Here is an 11,105-nt window from a genome sequence, read left to right as displayed (position 1 = left end):
TCTCTCTCTCTCTCTCTCTGTCTCTCTCTCTTAAATTCTCTATATCTAATTTTCTCTCTCTTTCTTTCTCTACCTTCTATTATAGTTATTTTTTTCCTCTCCTGATTCTCTCTCTCTCTCCTTTTTTCTCTCCCCGTTTTTCTTCTCTCTCTCTTTCTTCTTCTCTCGCATTTCATTGCACACTTATCCCAACAGTGGCCAAGATGAGGTGCCTATTTGGAGAGAGGTGACAAGTACTCCCCTCTCTCCCTTTCCTCTTTTTCCCTTTTTTTTCTTCTTCTTCTTCTCTCTCTCTCTCTCTCTTCATTCTCTTTTTAAATTGTTTCTTTTATCTATTTCTCTCTCTCTCATTTTCTTCTCTTTGCGTTTTTCTTCTCTCTCTCTATTTTTTATTCTCTCTTTTTAAATTTTATATTTCCTCTCTATAATTCTCTCTCTCTCTCTCTCTCTCTCTCTCTCCAGTCTCTCTTAAAGTATGTAAATTTTATATTTTCCCTATATATAATTTTCTCTTTATGTTTATATTCTCTCTCTTCTTCTCCTCTCTCTCTCTCTCTTATTCTCTCTCTCTCTCCGCCTCCTTTTCTTCTCCCCCCTTTCTCCTAATTTTCCTTTTTTTTTCTCTTCCTCTCTCTCTTTTAAATTTTATCTTTTTCTTCTCTTCCTCTCTCTTTCTCTTTTAAATTTTCTCCTCTCTCTCTCTCTCTCTCTCTCTCTCTCTCTCTCTCTCTCAAAATATTTAAATTTAAAAAAGACTTTTCTCTTTTTCCCCCTCTCTTCCTCTTTTCCTGTCTTATTTTCTCTTTCTCTCTCTCTCTCTCTCTCTCTCTCTCTCTCTCTCTCTTCCTTTCTTTTCTTCTCTTTAAATTTTTTTCTTCTCTTTCTTATAAATTTGATCTTTCCTCTCTCTATGATTCTCTCTTTGTGTTCAAATTCTCTCTCTTCTTATTTTCTCTCTCATTTTCTTCTCTCTGTCTCTCTCCTCCTCTCTCCTCTCCTTTTCTTTTTTCTTTTCTTCTCTCTCTCTCTCTTAAATTTTATATTTCTTCTCTATAATTCTCTCTCTATTTTCCCCCTCTCTCTCCCTCCCTCCCTCTCCTCTTCTTTTTTTTTTGCTCTTTGTATATTTCTCTCTCTCCTTATTTTAATTAAACAAAAATTTTGCATTAAAAAGTTTAATCTAATTGTGAGAGTGAGAGTGAGAGTGAGAAAACCTACGCCCTACACATGAGAGAGAGGGGGGAGGGGGAGAAGAAAAATGTTTAATTAAAAAAAGACTATTCTCTTTCCTCTTTCTCCCCCTTCTCTCTTCTTCTTCTCTCAAAGTGTGTGAAAAACTGTATTAAAAAAACTTGAAATTAAAAAATCTTTTAAAATATTTAATTAAAAAATTAAAATAAAATTTTAATTTAACTGAGAGAGAGAAAAAAAAAACTTGATTTAAAAAGAAGTTTGATTTAGGAGAGAGAAAACCTAAGCCCTACCCTACACATGAGAGAGAGAGGGAGGGGGAATAGAAAGAGAGAGATTATAAGTGTGAGAGAGAGAGGAGGGGTTTTTGAAAAATGGGGTAGGTTCAGAAAGCCATGTGGAGGTTCAAAAATAATATAGTAGTAAGATGTACCTTAAGGCATGCGAAACGCAAGAATCAAACTCACGCACCTGTAAAACTCAACCCACACTCAATCCACTGCACCAATATAGTAGTAAGATGTACCTTAAGGCATGTGAAACGCAAGGATCAAACTCACACACATGTAAAACTCAACCCACACTCAATCCACTGCACCACAACCCCATTGGCTAACTTGAATTCAAAATTTCTAAGGAGATCTTTGAACCAAATTATTACATTTTTTGTATTTTTACAATGGAAATTTTCATAAAGATCACAATTCTAAATCTCACTCTTTGAAGTTTTAAATTTATATACACCTCAATTTTTGTGAATTCTATATCCATGATTCGCAAAAGAAAGGAAAATGGAAATTTGAAAAAAAGAAAAAATTGCAAGTTCACTAGCACCTTCTCCTCACCATGTGTGTAGTCTTCACCTTTGCACCATCTTGGAGCTCTCCAACCATATGTAGTCCATCCTCCCAAAAAGGCCACTTGCATGGGGGGAGGGGGCATGCATGCACATACATGTGCACATATGCACACATGTGCCACCTTTGGACAATGGTCTTTGGTTTGGCCAATCAAACACTAGTGTTGGCTTCATCAATGGTCAAGTGTCATAGTGTTCGTGAAAAAAGAGGTTTATCATTAAATAAATTGTAAAAATCTCAAAAATAATTTCAAATTTTAAAGAAGAAATTTGAGAACCTTGAACTCTATAGAAAATTTTAATATTAAAAATGGTAAACACATTTTGTATCATGTTTGACTCGTTTGTATTTTTGCCTTACCATGCATTTAAATGCATTTGACACACAATTGATCACTTGCACAATTGCATGTATACATAGGAATGACTCAATCTATTCATAACATTCTAAGGCAAGGCATTTAGTTGGTTAAACCTAACACTCATTTAGATGGAGAGTGCAAGTTGGCATTTTAATGTAATGTAGCCCTCTAGCAATTGTACAAAATTGTAGATACATTTGTGTCGTTTTGAATGGATGGGAGGTGCAAACCAATATTATTAATGCTAGGATCCAAGTTCCCCTAAGATGAAGCTAGGATCCAAGTTCCCCAAGATTATTAATGCATTATGAAAATCTATACTAAGGTCCACACTTTGAGTTAGATGATACTTTCTTCTAATATTCAAGTAGCAGCATCCTTGATTTGCATATTTATGAACTCTCTTAGAAGGTTTGCTCAAATGTGATTTCAAATTTTAATTACTTTTTCAATCATCAGAGCACTTAAGATTCTAAGCAAAACTTGATGATCAAGCACAGTTGAGATTATAATTTTAAAAATACCCAATTGTGGATTGTTTTGCTTATGCTATGTACCTATATAGTCATTGGTATCCTTGGCAAAATAGAAACATCCCCACAATAGTAAACTTTAGATTCGAATGTCTTCATCTCGAATGTCTTCATCTCAACAATAGAAGTTTTTATTTTTACCCATCTAGCTCTTAAGATCATCTTTGTAGATTTAACATTCTAAAAACCAAATACTTCTTATTAAAGAGGGGATTTAGCACATTGTGCAAATTTTGAGGCCACTCCAAAAGAATAGATTGATATGTACATATCTCATACCATCTTCTCTCCTTAATTCCCCTAAACCCTTTCTTACTCTTCTAAAGCTTGTTATAACATAACAATATTATATCATAATATTATGTCTACATTCTACAACTATTATTCGTGTTCTCTATTTTTTCACTACAAGGATTGTAACATATAGCGACGGCGGGTAGCGACACAGGTAGCGGCGTCGTATTTTGCGATGCAAATAGCGACGCCCCACAGAGGAAAAAAATAGGCCGAAACCCGAGCGCGGGTTCATTTCGCGCATTTTCGTCGAACGTTTCGAGAGGGAGAGCGACCATCTTGCATAGGGTGAGAGAGGGAGAGGAAGAAGGCTTGCCGTCGCCGCCGTTCGCAAAGGAGAGGAGGAGCCTTCATCGCGAAGAGGAGCCGCCAAACCCTTGCCATATCTCATCAGTGAGTCCATTCTCTCCTTCTTTTGCTTATTTAGGAGAGGAAATGAGAGAGAAAGAGAGGGAGAGGGAGGGAGAGAAAGAGAAAGAGAGGGGGAGAGAAAGAGAGAGAGAGAGGGAGGGAGGGGGGAGAAAATGAGAGAGGGAGAAAGAGAAAGAGAGGGAGAGGGATGGGGAGAAAATGAGAGAGGGAGAAGGAGGGAGAAGAAATGAGAGAAGGAGAGGAAGAGAGCAAAAGGAAATGAGAGAGGGAGAGGAGAGAGAAAAAAAGAGAGAATGAGAGGAGAGAGAAAAAGAGATAAGATGTTAAACATAATAGGCAAATAGAGAAAGAGAGGGTGTGGGTGAGGGTGAGAGCGAGGGCGAGGGCGAGGGAGGGAGAGGAAATGAGAGAGGGAGAGGAAGAGAGAAAAGGAAATGAGAGAGAGAGAGAGAGAGAGGAGAGAGAAAGATCATTAAAGCTAATGGAAAAATAGAGAAAGAGAGAGTCAGGGTGAGGGAGGGAGAGGAAATGAGAGAGGGAGAGAAAGAAAGAAAGGGAAATGAGACAGGGAGAGGAGAGAGAAAAAGAGAAAAATTTATTAAATCTAATAAAGGGAAAAAGAGAGGGTCAGGGTGAGAAAGGGACAGGAAATGAGAGGGAGAGGAAGAGAGAAAGATAAATGAGAGAGGGAGAGGAGAGAGGGAGAGGAGAGAGAAAAATGAGAGAGAGAGAGGAGAGAGAAAAAGATAGAAAACCCATTAAACCTAATAGGAAAAGAGAGAAAGAGAGGGTGAGGGCGAGGGAGGGAGAGGAAATGAGAGAGGGAGAGGAGAGAGAAAAAGGAAATGAGAGAGGGAGAGGAGAGAGAAATAAATGAGAGAGAGAGGAGAGAGAAAAAGGAATGAGAGAGGGCAAGGGAGGGGAGGAATGAGAGGGAGAGGAGAGAGAAAAGGAAATGATAGAGAGAGGAGAGAGAAAAGGAAATGAGTGAGAGAGGAGAGAGAAAAAGAGAAATATCAGTAAACCTAATAGGGAAAGAGAGAAAGAGAGGGTGAGGGCGAGGGAGAGAGAGGAAATGAGAGAGGGAGAGGAAGAGAGAAAACGAAATGAGAGAGGGAGAGGAGAGAGAAAAAAATGAGAGAGAGAGAGAGGAGAGAGAGAAACCATTAAACCTAATAGGGAAAGAGAGAAAGAGAGGGTGAGGGCGAGGGAGGGAGAGGAAATGAGAGAGGGAGAGGAGAGAGAAAAAGGAAATGAGAGAGGAAGAGGAGAGAGAAAAAGGAATGAGAGAGGGCAAGGGAGGGAGAGGAATGAGAGAGAGAGGAGAGAGAAAAAGAGAGAGGGAGGGAGATGAATGAGAGGGAGAGGAGAGAGAAAAGGAAATGAGAGAGAGAGAGAGGAGAGAGAAAAAGAGAAATATCATTAAACCTAATAGGGAAAGAGAGAAAGAGAGGGTGAGAGCGAGGGAGGGAGAGGAAATGAGAGAGGGAGAGGAAGAGAGAAAACGAAATATTATGTGCTAGGTACTGAGTACTAGGTACTAAATACTAGTATTTTATGATACTATATGCTAGGTCAGAAAAAGAGAGAGATGGAAGGACAGGATAACAATCTAAGAAAAGAAAAGAATGATAACAAAAACAAATTGTTTGTTGTAACGTAGACAAAATGGAAAACGAAGAAGGTCTTGTTGTTCAAGATCGTGAGGCGTATCTTAATCAGCGTGTCCCATGTCCTTGCTCTCAATGCAAGCTGGCAATTAGACGAAAACGTCGATTGTTTATAGAACACGTATGAGATTTGGCGAGTTTCAATCTGAGATCATTGATCAGGCGATTGCGGATTTTCAACAAATGGTAATTTGAAGTTAATATCAATCATGCATTGTACTCACAAACTAATTGAATACCATATACAATAAGATTGGGTCTCGCTGGCAAATTTTCTATCCAGGGAGGTGATGTCTCATTCCAAGGGGGAGCGCACCCTTTGCGGCCAATTAGAAGAGTACGTGGGCATGCGATGGATGGAGTGCAGGAGCCAATCCACCACTCGCAAGGCCAATCTATACCATCAATGCCAGAAGAGACAGGCAACCTTCCAGACCTACCTACAATCTTGGAGCCTGAGATGGAGGCAATGATCGATGCATTGATTCCCATGGATGTCGAGACTTCTGATCCGCTTAGAGAGGAAGCATCCATACCATTATATGATGGATGCCGAGTATCTCGGCTGAAGACACTACTTGCACTCTTAAGTGTGCAAGCAAAATACAGGTGGAGCGATACGAGTGTGACCGAGTTGTTCAGGTACCTTGTACATACGCTTCATTGATATTTTTTTCCGGCACTATTATTACAAACCTTTGTGCTTTTTCAAGGTGTTTTATGATTTTTTTCAGATTATTGAAATATCATATATTTCCACCTGCAAATACCATGCCTGAGTCTCGTGATGATGCACGATATGTTTTACGGAAGCTTGGTATGGACTACAATAACATCTATGCATGTATCAACAATTGCATACTGTTTCGAGGAGAATACGAGACTATGGAGACATGTCCAAAGTGTGGTGCTCACAAGTATCGACAGGACTTGCAAGGACAAACCATCCCTCAAAAAGTTCTCAAACACTTTCCGCTTATCCCCCGCATAAACCACATGTTTCGTATGTCCGACATGGCGAGCTTGACAACGTGGCATGCGTAGAATAGGTCCACGGATCAGTGGATTCACTCGCATGGAGCCACATTGACTCTACCTTCCCAAGCTTTGCTCAAGAGCCAAGGAATCTTTGGCTCGGTCTTGCAATGGATGGCGTGAACCCATTTGGTTTGCGCTCAACTTCTTATAGTGTGTGGCCTATAGTCCTTGTCAACTACAATATCCCTCCATGGCTTTCTACGAAGAAAGGACATCTCATCCTTAGCTTGCTCGTCCCCGGCCGCTATAAAGTCAAAAATATGGATGTGTATCTTCGTCCATTAGTCAATGAGCTTAAGATTTTGTGGGAGGAGGGGGTCACCGTGCAAGATATGAGTAGGTGCGATGATCGACGGTCAACCAATATTCGAACCATTCTCATGTGGATGATGCATGACTTTCCGGGATTCGGAGAGTGCTCAGGTGAGCAGGACTCCGTTCTCGCTGGTAATATCTATATTTTATCTCGTTCAAGCAAATATTTACTAGGTCATGGTGTTAGAACAGGTCTGGTTACCTCAGGTTATTATGCATGTCCATTGTGCGGGCCACAGTTTGACTCCCGAAGGTCACGAACCATGAAGAAGATGGTATATCAAGGACACACTGCTTTCTTGCCAGAGGATCATGAACTCAGGGAAGGTTTCCTTGGACAACCTCCAACACATATGAACGTGCAAGCTGGTACAAGCTGAAAATGATCTACGAGGAATCACATCCAAATGGAATGCGACAGTTCTCAGTTTTCTATAAGTTGCCATATTGGACCCACTTATATGTCAACCACTTGTTGGATCCCATGCATATTTTCAAGAATGTGGGCAGCTTGTTATGGGACCACATCACAAGAAAGAGAGACACTATAGGGGCATGAATGGATTTGAAGGAGGTAGGTAAGATGGAGGCGCTTTGGCCGCAATCGAGTATTAATGGTCGCGTGCAGCTTCCTCGCGCTCCTTGGGTTTTGTCCACTAAAGAATAGTGCATTGTGAAGCAAGTAATCAAATCTATCCGCACTCCGACGGGTATGATGCGTTCTCTCAGGTCCGCATTTTCTAAAGATGATCAATTATCAGGGCTAAAATCCCATGACTGACATAAGATATGTCAGGTTTGTACTACGAATGGATTGTAATTAGCATGGGCATTTTGCTATTTGGAATGTAGCCATTATTCATAATGCTTTCTCATTTGTGGCAGTTTGTACTACTGATCACGATCACAGGATGTCTTACTCCAGAAATACGTGGGGCCATTTACAGGTTATCGACTTTGGTGCAATGGATCTCACAGAAGGAGATTAAGACGTCCTCTATTGAATACGCGAGGCGGGGAGCAGTGGAGACGGTCTGTCTCTTTGAGAAATGCCTGCCCATCAGCATGCTCACGATACAAATCCACCTTCTTGTGCATTCTGTAGATGAAGTGGAGATTGTTGGACCTGTCCATACGCGATGAACGTTCTTCTTGGAGCACTTCATGAAAACCCTGAAAGGCTTTGTGCGACAACGAGCTCGACCAGAAGATAGCATGGCCAAAGGTTGGTTGGTATCTGAGGCGCTAGTACATATTTCATAATGGCTACCAACAGTGGAACCAAACAATGAAATGCTATAGTCATTGAAGGACGATGATAGACTGACTGGAGATGTGGTGGTTGAAAATGGGGTAGAAAAAAGAATGGATGCCTCAATGGAAGAGAAGGTGAATCGCTTTTGTATGTTGCACCATACCTCTATGGAGACGTGGCTCGCCAAGTACCAGATCGCTAGGCAAGATCGAGAGGAAGCGCAAGCTGAATTCCGACGCAATACGCATCATCGACCGATTCGATATCCCGAAGGCATGGAGGAGATGTCGCGGTTTATGTCAACGCGATGATTGCATGGAGCTTTGACCGTAGTGTCTCGCTAAGGGACAGAGGTCTCAATGGAGGAGTGGGAATTCTCAAGGGGATGTAGTCCAAAGGTGATGAGGGGTTTAGAATCTGTCGTATCTAAATTTTATATACGACATCTAATTTGAGTGTTTTAATGTACATTACAAAATATATAGTGCAGCGTGGTCGCGCGGATGGCATTTTCGCGTGGAGCGTATTGACAAAATGCACTCCACAATGGACTGTGGTATCATGGCAAGGTTCGAGCAAGAGAGCCGACGATGAGCAACGGATCCAAACACGGTTGTGGATGAGATGGAGTATTTTGGGAACTTGCAAAGTATTGTTACGGTGGATTACTGTAGCTTCTCCATGATACTATTCGATGTGCAGTGGTTCAAAGTGGTACTTGGAGGAGCTGGAAGTTCGACGAGGTCCATCTGGATTTCTCGAAATAGATTCCGAAAAAAAATGGATGGATTTGCGCGACACCTTTGTGTTGCCGACCCATTGTGAACAGGTACATGGACTCATTTGCTTGCTAATTGTATTACGATATGGTTTATGTCACAATGGTTTGAACTCTCTTGTACGTGTTTGTGAACATGTAATCTTCTATCCAAACCCCCGACAACCTCGATGGTGGTATGTTATACCTTCAACTCCTCGAAGTGCGAGAGTATATGATCAAAGCGATGTTTCGAGCATAGATGAAGATAATATGCAAATAGAGGGGTCAATATTGCAAGGGGTGGAGGCCGTCGAAAGCTTGGAGCTAGCATCGGCTAACAATGATGAAAATATAGGAGTCCAAGAATTCTTTGAGAACGAGGTGGACTCATTCTTTTGTGGTGACATGTCTATCGACCTTCCAGTGTATGCAAAGTTGTGTCGGGAGATTAACATGGGACCATAGGATACTTCATACTTGGAGCATCCACTTACTTAATTCGTTGACCAATCGCTTATAAGGGTACATAAGATATGTATTTTAAGTGATATTTTTTTTAAATGATTTATATTATTGTGCTTTGTATGATTTAAATTGATTATTCTAACATCATTTTTGTTTGTGCAAGTGACATTTTTAGTGGTACATAGGTCTAGCAGGGTCGAATATCCTAATAAAAGATTTGGTTTTGAAGGTTATGCAACTCACCATTATGCTTATATGGTGAAGATAGTTGAGGATGTTGAGCCCACTTATTTTGACGATACTGTTAGTCATGCTCATTTGGGATGCAACAATGGATGAGGAGATGGCTGCATTAAAAGCCAATAAGACTTGGGATTTGGTACCCTTGCTTAAGGGCAAGAAAGCTATTGGTTGTAAGCGGATTTACAAAATCAAGCATAATGAAAATGGTTCGGTTAGGAAGTATAAGGCTAGGTTGGTTGCAAAAGGCTATGCTCAAACATATGGCATAGATTATAAAGAGAAATTCAGTCCAGTTGCTAGGATGGCAACTATTAGATGTGTGATTGCTTTGGCAGTAGCCAAAGATTGGAGTTTGCAGCAAATGGATGTTAAGAATGCCTTCTTGCATTGGTGAATTACAAGAAGAGGTGTATATGAAGCAAGCAATAGGTTATGATGATTTAGAGCATCCCACATATGTGTGCAAGCTACTAAAGAAGGCACTCTATGGGCTGAAGTAAGCATCTAGAGCATGACCTTACAAAATCAGAGAGTATATTGTCAATATTGGCTTTTATATTTCTAATGCTAATTACTCACTTTATGTGAGAAAGGGAGATACAAGTTTGGCAATCATAGTCATATGTGTGGATGACTTGATTATCACAGTAAAAAATAATCGCCTTTGGTAGTGCTAAAATATTATTTTTACATCAGATTTATGTTGGTTTGGTATTTGAATAATTATTGTTTGGCTTTGTGGGACACTTTGTTGTAGTTTGTTGATTTATTTTGAGCTTGCAATTGGGTATACCTTACTATTCTTTGTTGTGCATACATATTTTTCTCATTATGGCTTCTTCAACAAGTTCATGGAATTCATTGTCCCTAAGTCTAATAAGACCCTAAACCTTGTGAAAGAAGTGGATGTGGCTAACGCCTTCTTGAATCCTGATATCCCAAAGATTGGCATGTGGATCGAAGGATGTTTTATAGCGGATGCATTGATTGATAGAGGTTCATCAGTGAACATAATGATGGATTTGACACTGAAGGATCTAGGCTTGCAAGGTATGTAGCCTATACCGTGGCTTATAAGATTGGCACACGAAAGTAGAATTAAGGCTTTGGACATTCTCCTATATGTGAAGATAACCCTCACAGGAAGAGATTATTGGCTGACCTATATGGTGGTAAAATCAAATTCCTTGGGGACCTCATATTCTCTGCTGCTGGGAATAGAATGCCTTTTTGAAGCAAAAGGGCATTGATGGATTGGTTCAAAGGAACCCTAACCTTAGGCAAAGGACCCAACAAACTGGTGCTGAAGTTGTATGACTCACAAAAAGGTAATGGATCCACTTCCATTGAAGTTTGAATAGACTCTTCCCAATGAAGTATCAAATGGCACATTAGGAGATGAAGAGGTTGTCAAACAGATCTTTCCTAAGAAAACAGAGGTACAATCCTTGACATTGGGCATTGTAAGCCAACTCTAGAAAGAAGCAAAGTCTTTGTCAATGGGTGAATACCTCATGCTTGAACCCAAAATGACTTTAGAAATCACCTCTAACAGTGAGATAGAGGCATGGATGTATTGTTCTCCTTGTTACATGGCCGTAGTAGCAGAGCTAGCTGACAGAAGCAAAGATAGAGACATACACAAGAGCAGAGATTGAGGCAGGAGCAACAACGCATCAAAGGATACAACAGAGAGTTTATTCTTCTCTTACAGAGCCCCTACAGCGGCGGAAACAGAGTTTGAAGAG

Source organism: Lygodium microphyllum, chromosome 19 (genome assembly GCF_053477565.2).
Source record: "Lygodium microphyllum isolate KBCC chromosome 19, Lygodium_microphyllum_v1.1.10, whole genome shotgun sequence".
NCBI lineage: Eukaryota > Viridiplantae > Streptophyta > Polypodiopsida > Schizaeales > Lygodiaceae > Lygodium > Lygodium microphyllum.
The sequence above is the reverse complement of the archived record's forward strand: the minus strand, read 5'-3'. Positions refer to the sequence as shown.